This window comes from Equus przewalskii, chromosome 7 (assembly GCF_037783145.1).
Source record: "Equus przewalskii isolate Varuska chromosome 7, EquPr2, whole genome shotgun sequence".
NCBI classification, from domain to species: Eukaryota; Metazoa; Chordata; class Mammalia; order Perissodactyla; family Equidae; genus Equus; species Equus przewalskii.
The window spans coordinates 56,126,242-56,136,616 of NC_091837.1; positions in this window are offsets into that span (position 1 = coordinate 56,126,242).

The following is a 10,375-nucleotide window of genomic DNA, read 5'->3' on the forward strand; positions in this document are numbered from 1 at the left end:
CATCGTTGTTGGAAAGAAAATGAAATAGGCTAGAGAATGGAAGTGCAGCCAGTGGTCAGGAAGACCCCTCTGGGGACAAAGAGGCAGTCCCCAAATTCTATATGCTCATTTACTAGTAGCTCACTTTTAAGTCCATGATTTGCCACTGAAAACTACTTTTCCCACTAAAAATATAACATGGTGATTACGTTCCCAAAACAGCTCATAAAAGACTTGGAGTCACAAAAAAAAAGTGTTTGAATTCTGGCTGTGATACTAGCAGTCTGCCTTAGACACATCATTTGAGTTCTCTAAGACTCTTTCCTCACCTACAACGGCATGATCATAATAGAACCAGCAAGGTTATTGGGAGCATGAAAAATAGTTTATAAAAGGTGCCTGGCAGAGCACCTGGCATACAGTAGGAGTAGACGCCAGTAATCTATAATTTTCTAGACCAGGGTTGACAAATGTTTTTTGTAAAGGGTCAAATAGTAAATATTTTGGCCTTGTGGGCCATATAGTCTCTATTGCATTTACTTCACTATTATAGTGTGAAACAGCCATAGACAACATGTAAGTGAATGACTGTGGCTATGTTCCAATAAAACTTTATTTACAAAAATGACGAGCAGGCCTGATTTGGCCCACTGGCCATGATTTTATGACCCCTGTTCTAGAAGAGATGTAGAGTTATAACTGTATTGATAAAAGTATCAGGAATTGGAGTATATTAGGACTGAACCCAGTCACGAGATGTAGCACTAATTCTGTAATAAAAAGCATTCGGTTATCTTCCTCAGTGTGCCAGAATCTTGTCTCTACCCTGATGGAGAAGTGGAAACTCTCCTAACCACCCAAATCAGGAGAAGTTCGTGGTCCGGGGCATCCTTCTGTCAGAGCAGAGCTGCTAAGGGGTAGAGTGTCTAGGATCAGAGAGAGGTGATTTATTTTGGGGGAAAGTGTCCATGGGGTTCAGAGCGTCTCAACAGCATAACTTCCTAGAAACATTTCTTAACCCTGGGCTCTCAGGATATCATTTTATTTTCCTTCAAACATGCCTGCTTACTGGCCCATCTCTTCTCTTTCTCTGGTCTCCGTTAGAAGTCTTGAAAGTATCAAGTTGCATCAGAATCGCTTGGGAGAGCTTACAAAAATGGCAAATCGCTGTGCCTTTGATATACTGTCACCCCACCCACTCTCGCCCCATCCCCGTTCTGATTCAGATACAGCTGTAGTGGCACTGAGGGGTCTAAATTTTTAACATATAATAACTGTCAAAAGATGAGGCATATTAAAAATTTTAAGAGTTTATTTGAGCAAAAGTCGATTGAACAGGGCAGTGCCAAACCAGAAGTTAGGAGCACTCCACCAACAGGAGCAGGAAAAGATGTATAGAGAAAGTATGGAAGCAACGAAAGAAAATCATTTGATTGGCTATAGCTTAAAGCCTAGGTGGCTGTTTGGGATTGGTTGTCCTTAGTGTTTTTTTTTTTTAATTAATTTTTTTTATTTTTTAAAGATTGGCACCTGAGCTAACTTGTTGCCCATCTTCTTTATTTTTCTTCTTCTTTTCCCCAAAGCTACCCCAGCACATAGTTGTAGATTCTAGTTGTGAGTGCCTCTGGCTGTGCTGTGTGGGACGCAGCCTCAGTATGGCCTGATGAGCGGTGCCATGTCCGAACCCAGGATCGGAACCAGTGAAACCCTGGGCCGGGCTGCAGAAGCAGAGCGCATGAACTTAAACACTCGGCCACAGGACCAGCCCCTGTCCTTAGCATTTTGATTTCATAAACCTGAAGCATTTACAGGCTTAGATTTTGGTTTGCTTACATTGGCTACCAAGGCATTAGAGCCACATCAATCTAACGGCCTCCTTGTTTAATTAAGTTAACACACTCTAGTTCATTCAACTGACACATTCTGAGAAATACTGCTCTAGGGTAAAGAATGGTTTGGCGACCTAGAGATAGGGACTGGCATAAAGGCAAGTTTCCTTCTCTGAAGGAGGACAAAAAGGGATCTTTTCTCCTCTTTCTCTCTCCTCACTAGGCAATTCTGCCACCGTAAACACACCTCTCATCACAGTAATTAGTAAATTTGGCACCCAGGGAAGCACACTGGGGAACCCAAGGTGATGAGAGGGAGTTGGGAAGAAAGAGAAGTGGAAGCATGAATAAAAAGCATGCAGTCTAGTGGGCTGCCTTATCCTAATCTGCCCTTGAGTCTTGGCCCAGCCCACGGAGACTGGCCCAGTGTTAGATGCCACCTCTTCTTTGTGGCTGGAGAAGCAGCGTGTGTCATACCAATCATGAGAGAAAGCATAAACATTTTCACAGTTAAAACATACATATCTCATGTACTTCCCTTTGTTTCTCCCTCCAAAAATGTAATTAAAAGATTAGTCAAAACTAAATTGGCAGTCATTTTCTGAGAGACACTGCTCTAGGGTAAAAATTGTTTAGGGTCAGAGATAAAGAATGGCATAAAGATGGTATTTGTGGCATAAAAAATGGCATAATTTTTGGTGAGGAAGATTGTCCCTGAGCTAACATGTGTGCCCACTTTCCTCTATTTTTTATGTGGGATGCTGCCACAGCATGGCTTGATGAGCAATGTGTAGATCCATGCCTGGGCTCTGATCCTGTGAACTCCTGGCTGCCAAAGCAGAGCGTGAACTTAACCACTATGCCACTGGGCTGATCCCTTAAACAATGGAATAATTTTTGTAATTAGGGAATTAGAGGGAGAAGGAATTTGGCAGGTGCATTTGTGTTCAAAGTGAGCTTATTTTATTTTCTCATCATAAATCAAGGCTTCATGTAAATCATAAGATTTACTGATGTGAAATATTGTTTGAGAGGAGCGGTAGTGTGGTATTTAAGATTCTGCCACTTTTTAGTTGAATGGCATTGTAAAAGCTAATTTTGCCTTTCTATGCTTTAAGTTTCTCATCTGTACAATGAAGATAACACTACTTCCTCATATATATGATAAAGGAGCAAGAAGTTATACCTGCCAGAATGGAATTGACACACAGCACTGCTCTGGGCATGTGAGCTCTTATGGGCCAGGGCGTTATGCTCTTGATCTGGTACTGCAGACAAATAGTAAATCCTGCACTGATCCTACTTTTTAATTTTAAAAAAAGTAGCAAGAGCTAAGTTTTTATTGTGTTTGGTGAGAGCTTCTTATAGAAATATGGAGTACATGGCACAGATATTTCAACAGAGTGGCCAAAATCATGGGCTCTGGAGCTGGACAGCAGTGGGTCAAATCACATCTTCACCACTTACTGTTGCATCACAATGGATAGGGTGTTAAGCTGCCAGTGCCTCAGTTTCCTGATGGACAAAATTGGCATAACAATATGTGCATCACTGAATTCACAGAATTGAGAACTAATATATCGAAAACCCTTAGTTCTTGCCTCATAGTAAGAGTTCAGAAAGTATTAGTCATTGGCATTATTTCAACATAAGTGGAGCGGTAACTGACAAAGGAAGGGGTGGGACATGGAGAGAATCCCATGGCACAGCAAGGAGAGGGAGGGGACTCCTCGTGACCAATTTGGTGCTTTTTATAGATAAAGGATGCAGTCTGGGGGCCTGTCCCAGTCATAATCTTAAAGAATTAGAAAAAACAATCCACATGGGGTTTAAATGTGAATTGAAACTTTATGTATGATATTGTTTTTTCAAATGTCCAATGGCTAAATAACTGTGTCCAAAACAGAGTGAGCAAACAGCTTGAAAATTAGGTCTGGCTCAAGTGTGCCTTATTTTCTGACTCTGCGCTGCTTTTAGTGTACACGGAGACCCAAGAGGGACCAGTGTGAGCAACCTCTGGAATGTCTATGAATATTTCTCTGCTGCCCAGGAGTGCAAAGCACTGCCAAGAAGCATGTTTCCGGTCAAATACTGAGATAAATTCTTACGTTTTCAGTTTTCGTTTGGTTATACTGGTCTGGCAAGAATTGTTCTTATTCTATAAAATTAAACAACACTGCTGAGGGCTTCAAATAGAAATACAAAAAGGAATAGCACTCTGAGATTCTAAATTTTATTTAGTGTGTGCCTCAAAGCCTGTCCTATTTTCATATTTACTGCCATGTTTATATTTATGAAAAAGCTTGTTCTCATTTTACACATGGACAAACGGCTCTAGCCCAGAGCCCATCAGCATAGGGCCTGGAGCCAAAATCCTCACTGGTGACTTGCGGACCCTTCCTGAGCATGTATTTCTTTTTTGTCTAAGTTGCCCACCTCTGACTCCAAAGCGGCCTGGGGTTCTGCAGGTAGAGGCATTTCATACATTCTGGTTGAACAACTTTCCTAATGAATTTTTATTAGGAAAAAGTCAAAAAACCTACAGGCAAAGGAGGAGAGAAAATCAAAAGATATTCCAGTTTAAATGTCTCTGAGGTTATAAATGTGTCAAAGGATGGGCATTGTAAATCAGTGGGAAAACATAGATAATGTATATTTGTAACACTTGAAAGAAGCAAGTGTTGAAATGCAATGTGATATAATGGGGTGGGGAGGGCAAGGAAAACTCAGGATTCAGAAATAGAAGACCTGGCTTCTGGCCTTGGCCGTAACAATTAGGAGAGGTCCCCAAATCTGAGCTCCAGTTTCAGAAACGGATTATAAACCTTGGGTCTTCCCTGTGATATGGATCAAATAAATCTACGCTTTATAAACTATAAAACTCTCCAAATTGTCCACTAAGACTTATATTTTTAAACATAAATATTATGCGCTAGTACTTAGGTGATATCTTAAGAATACCTGCACAGTTTCTTACATTCTGCTGAATATTCAGTGAGGTAGAGAGAGGGGCTGGGTGAGATGACGAAGAGGGACATAAAAGAGTGCAATGTTAGTTTGCCAAGCTGAGCTGGGCTTTCCTTTCTGAGCATTCATAACTGTCTGTATATTTAGGATTCATTTCAAATGTCAGTAGAGCTGGCCTTTTCTGTAACAACACCAGTGGCAATCTTTAGATTAATGAGAAGGAAATGTTGCTGGCCTGAAGGACTGCCCACTGAGCAAGATGCCCTGTACACAGGTTTTGCTTTACATGCGGGCAAATCCGCAGTTCACAAAGATCTTCTCCACTTCCAGCTGTTTCTCCTTACCCTTCAGGCTTCAGCCTCACCCAGTCTGGACAAGGGGTTACTGTGGCTAAAACCCTCTGGAGCCACTTCCCCAGGGCCCAAGAGAAGAGGGGGGAGCTGCTGTGAGGAAAGATTCCCAGACTATAAGTGGCTTTGGGAAGGAACACACACCAATTAAGTCCTGTGGAGGGAAAAATCCTGTGATAAAGAAATCCTATCCAAACACAGCATCGAAGGCACCAGTTAGGAGCATGACTTCCTATTTAATTCAAAGATGTTATGTAGAAATCTGAATTTGACTTTTGGCATTGGCAATATCTGTCGCTGAGCTGCATAATAATGAAGGGAAAAAGAATAATTGATTTAGGAGCAGAACAGGTCTAAGATCCAGCACTACTCCACTCTCTGCATGGGACGCGTAGAGCACACGTGATACATTCAACGTCACATCGTCACATCTTCCAGAGGAAACACCCAACTCACGAGGAGCTTTCACATCGTCAGTAAAAAACCAAAACAAAAACCCAACACAGATACTACGTTAGGAGGTTACAGGTTCAGTGCCAAAGAAGTCCCTCTGCATTGCCAGGCTCGCTAGAGAAACTCTGATGTTCTCTTTTCCAGTCACCAGAGGTGCCACCTGTTCTCCTTGGTCTGGCGTGGTGTATAAGGCAGCTGTCCTATTCATTTCTATAGTGGATAGAAAATGTGTGCACTAATAGACTTTTCTGTTTTTAATAGCTATTGATGAAAGATTCCTTATAATAAAAGTTTTGTCATAGGTGACGTCATTATAATTTAGGCTTGTCAAATGGAGTGAAGAATGGTTTCCCTGGATCTCATAGTTTTGTTGTTGCAAGCAAAGCACACATGGTAGGAAACAATGTTTTATCGGGCGATATTTTATTTCAAACTTTTTTTTAACTTTTATGAACTGTTGCCTTCCTGCCTTCCTTCCATTCTTTGCTGTTCGTTAGAGATATAGCTCCAATGCTGTTTCTCTACATTTTATTCATATTTCTGGGATGTGCTCCTTGTTTAACTTACTATTTGTCCTAATGCAGTATGACTAAACTCTCCCTGACGTCTCTTTCCCCCATCTGAAACTCATACTCTTCTCTTGGACCTCAGCTGGAGGATTCGGTATTCCAGTTCTGCTTTTATTTTGCCTGAGGGCATGGAGAGCTGGGGCCTGGGAGATGTCGCTGCCCATTGAGATTGAGGCGCCAGTCTCTGATCATTTTCTTCTGCAATGTCATTTGCAGGCCAGTTTCATAATGCATTCCACTCAGGCAGGACTTGTGTTATCCATATTTGGGGACGGGAAATTAGTCTAAAGATTCCCAGATTCCCCAACTTCAGGGTAGCCCATTTGAAACTTTGCTTTTGACGGGCAATGAGACCAAGAATTCATTTCTCCTAATGCCTTACCCTTTCCTCCAGCAGCTTTGCCTGTTTCCCACTCAGAAGAGAGAATCCAGGAAGATAAGCAGCTCATAAGTTTTTGTGTTCTTAGTCGGTGGGGGGGGAGGTAAAAGAGAAGAGAAAGGGGACAGGACAGGAAGAGGGAGTTCCGACTAAAATTGCTGTTTATTTTTGTAGGAAATTTGCCTTGGGTGTCACCATCTTCCTGCCTTTACTCTTCAGCCTTTATTTTGCACCAGAAAATACACAAAATGGCAAGTGCTGACAGCATTTCTATTTCTGAAGGCTCATGTGAGGTGACAGCAGGGAGGGACTTGTATTCTTGAAAGGTTGTTTACATACTTTTCCCAGAAGGTCCACCCACCCCTCATTCTCCATTCTTCCAAACTAGAGAGTTAATAGTGGGGTTTTTCAACATTCCCTTCCACTTATCTGTCTTTCTTTGGGTCTGTTTCCTGAGGAAGAAGTCACATTAATTTGTGACATTCACCGAATTTTGCTGGCTCCCACTTTTCAATGGTTATAGGACAAAGCCATTCTTTCCTTGTTAGTATGCTGCTCATATAATAACTTTTGGTTTTTACTATTAGCAGTTGTATTTAATTTACTGTTGGAAGGGAAGTCCTATGCTCCAACACTATTTCATCTCCTTCCCCAGAAATTCACGCACATAGCCGAAAGAGGAGCCAACACGCACTTACCACTCCACTAATATGCCAGTGCCTCTTCATCCTCTGCAGGACACAGCCCAGCTCCTTAGCATGGCGGGTCAGACCCTGCATGGCAGGGCTCCCTTCCTCCTCTGCAGGACTCTCTTCTCTCCCAAACTCTGCCCTCTAGCAACGCTAAACTTCTTGAGTTACTGTGCACACCATGCTATTCCATGTCTCCCCTGTCCTCTCCTTTGGTTGTCTTCTGTAGTTGAAAACCCCTTCACTGACACATCTTTCTTTCTTCTTCTATCCTCCCAAAACACACTCAACAATTTTGCTAGGTATTCCCCACAGCTCCAGTCTTTGTGACCAGCTGGACCCAGGCCACCTCTCTACCCACAAGGCAGAGTCTGTGACCTCCTCTGACCCTTCTGGCATGTTTCTATCAATCATTACATGTTGCACTGTTACTCTTTATCCTTTTGTCTTATGGCTATCTGTACCTCTGTCCCTCTCATCTTCTACATGTGACTCATTGAAACAGGAGTAGTAGTTTTTCTGTATCAGAGTACAATATCCAGCACATAGTAGGTCAAAGAATACACACTGGTTAATGAATGAAAACTAAAATGAGCTAAGAGGCTTACTACTCCATGGGGTTTAGCTTATGAAAGACCTCGGAATCCTTCCACCAGCAAAGGAACCAAGAATAAATAATCCATTGTGGACTCTCTGGCCATTTGTTCTGTCACTGCAATGGAGTGTCTTCAATAGTAGAAGACATTCCTCATGGGCAGCATCATCTGATCCATTCCCCAATAAACAAAGAATATGAGAAATCAGAACTTTCAAGAGAAAAAAACTAGTGCTAATCCCACACTTTTAGTAATAGCATTTGCTCTCTGTGGTCTATGCTTTTACTGTATTTCTCCTCTCACAGCATTAAAAATGGTCCTGAATTATCTTTGATCTTCTCTTCATTCAGTGGATAGCCTTTGAAAGGAAAAAAAAAGAACATAGTAAATGAGGGGAAATAAAATTTTTAAAATGTAAGTAAAAATGTAGTTGTTCTAGCAAAGAAAGAGAGGCAAAAAGGTTTAATTTTTAAACTCAATTGATTATCCTAAATTCAATAGATTATTGCGAAACCCTCCCTTTTAAATGATATGTCATCTAATAACATCTAATGTTAAATATATCTCTTGATTGTTCAGAGTAAATAAAACACCACTGGTAATTCCCATTAGAAGTTTTACGAATGTGGTTGGATTGCTTACAGAATTTAATTAAGTTTTGGATCCTCGCGCACCCCTTCTGGCCTAATAAGTTGGAGACTTCTCAAACATATCTCAGGGAATTTCTTGGGCAGAACCACCTTCTAAGAAATCAAAAGGGAGGAAAAGGTCCAGAGGTATTTTAGTTTTATTTCTCTTGAAAGATTTAGTTGTACTTTTACCATATTTATTTGTTAATTACACTTAATTTGAATGTGAGACATTCGAGAAAGAATGCCATTAAAATAATTTCCAAAAGACCATACCCTTTATGCAGAAGAAAAAGTGTGGGTATAGCAGCTGACAATTATTTGTAAAATGTTCATGCTGCTGACTTAGGTTCTTTACTCCAGGTGAATGGACAAAGACAACTGGGTACAGAGAAGTATTCAAAAGAAAAAGAAAGGAAATTAAGGTACTGTGCTAGGAAGAATAATGCCCCCAGAGATGTTCACATCTTAATCATCAGAACCTGTCAATATGTTTTGTTTTACATCAAATTAAGGGATGAAGTTTGGAGATGATATTAAGGTTGTTAATTAGCTGACCTTAATATAAAGAGATTATTCTGTTTTATTCTTGGGGGCCCAATGTACTCACAAGGGTCCCTAAATGTGGAAAAGGGGAGCAGAGAAGAGGTCAGAGTTAGAGAGATTTGAAGACTGAGGAACATGCCACCAGTCAAGGAATGCCTCAAGAAGCTAGAGTAGGCAAGGGGACAGATGCTCCCCAGAGCCTCCAGAGAGAAACACGGTCCTGTGGAAACCAAGATTCCAGCCCAGTGAGACTCCCAACCTATAGGCTTGTAATAAATTTGTACTGTTTGTGGTGATTTGTTATGGCAGCAATAGAACACTAATACAGGTACAGTCATACAAGGTAATACAACATAATCATTAAAATTACTACTTAAGAAGATTCCCTAATGATGTGGAAAATATTCTCTATTGTTAGGTTAGGAAAGCAGATGAGGAAACACCATATACACTAAAATCAAAGAGAAAAATATTTATATACCAGTTTAGATAAACTGAAAGATATATTATAAAGTGTGATTCATGGTTCTCTATGAATGCTGGGCTGATGATGATGATGATTTGTATTTCCCAAATTTCTTTTTTGTTTTGTTAAAGATTGGCACCTGGGCCAACAACTGTTGCCAGTCTTCTTTTTTTTTTTTCAAAGATTGGCACCTGGGCTAACAACTGTTGCGAATCTTTTTTTTTCCTTTTTTTTCTGCTTTATCTCCCCAAACCCCCCCCTGTGCACAGTTGTATATCTTAGTTGCACGTCCTTCTGGTTTTGGGATGTGGGACGCTGCCTCAACGTGGCTTGACCAGCAGTGCCATGTCCGCACCCAGGATCCGAACCCTGGGCCACTGCAGCAGAGCACAGTGAACTTAATCACTCAGCCACGGAGCTGGCCCCCCAAATTTCTTTTGTAATCAATAAAATAAGAAATAAAGAAGTAAAGAAAATTGTTGAATGTGATTGACCTTAAAATGAGAGACAGATTACTCTACTAGTAGCTTAGTAGAGTAGGGAGAGTTTTATCTCCCTTCAAAATATATTTTTCCAAGAAAGGAGATGAACCAGAATTAATATTGTAGAGGGCTGGCCCTGTGGCCAAGTGGTTAAAGTGCTGTGCTCTCCTCTTCGGTGGCCCAGGTTTGCTAGTTCAGATCCCAGGCACAGATCTACTCCACTTATCAGGCCATGCTGTGGAGGCATCCCACATACAAAACAGAGGAAGATTGGCACAGACGTTAGCTCAGCGACAATCTTCCTCACACACGCAAAAAGAAAAAAAATATCATAAAGCCCCTGTAGATTAGCTTGCACTCAATCCTTACTTTACCAAATTTCTGCATCCCAAACACACTTTAAAAGATAAACAATTTGTTAATGTTTACCTGCTTTATTTT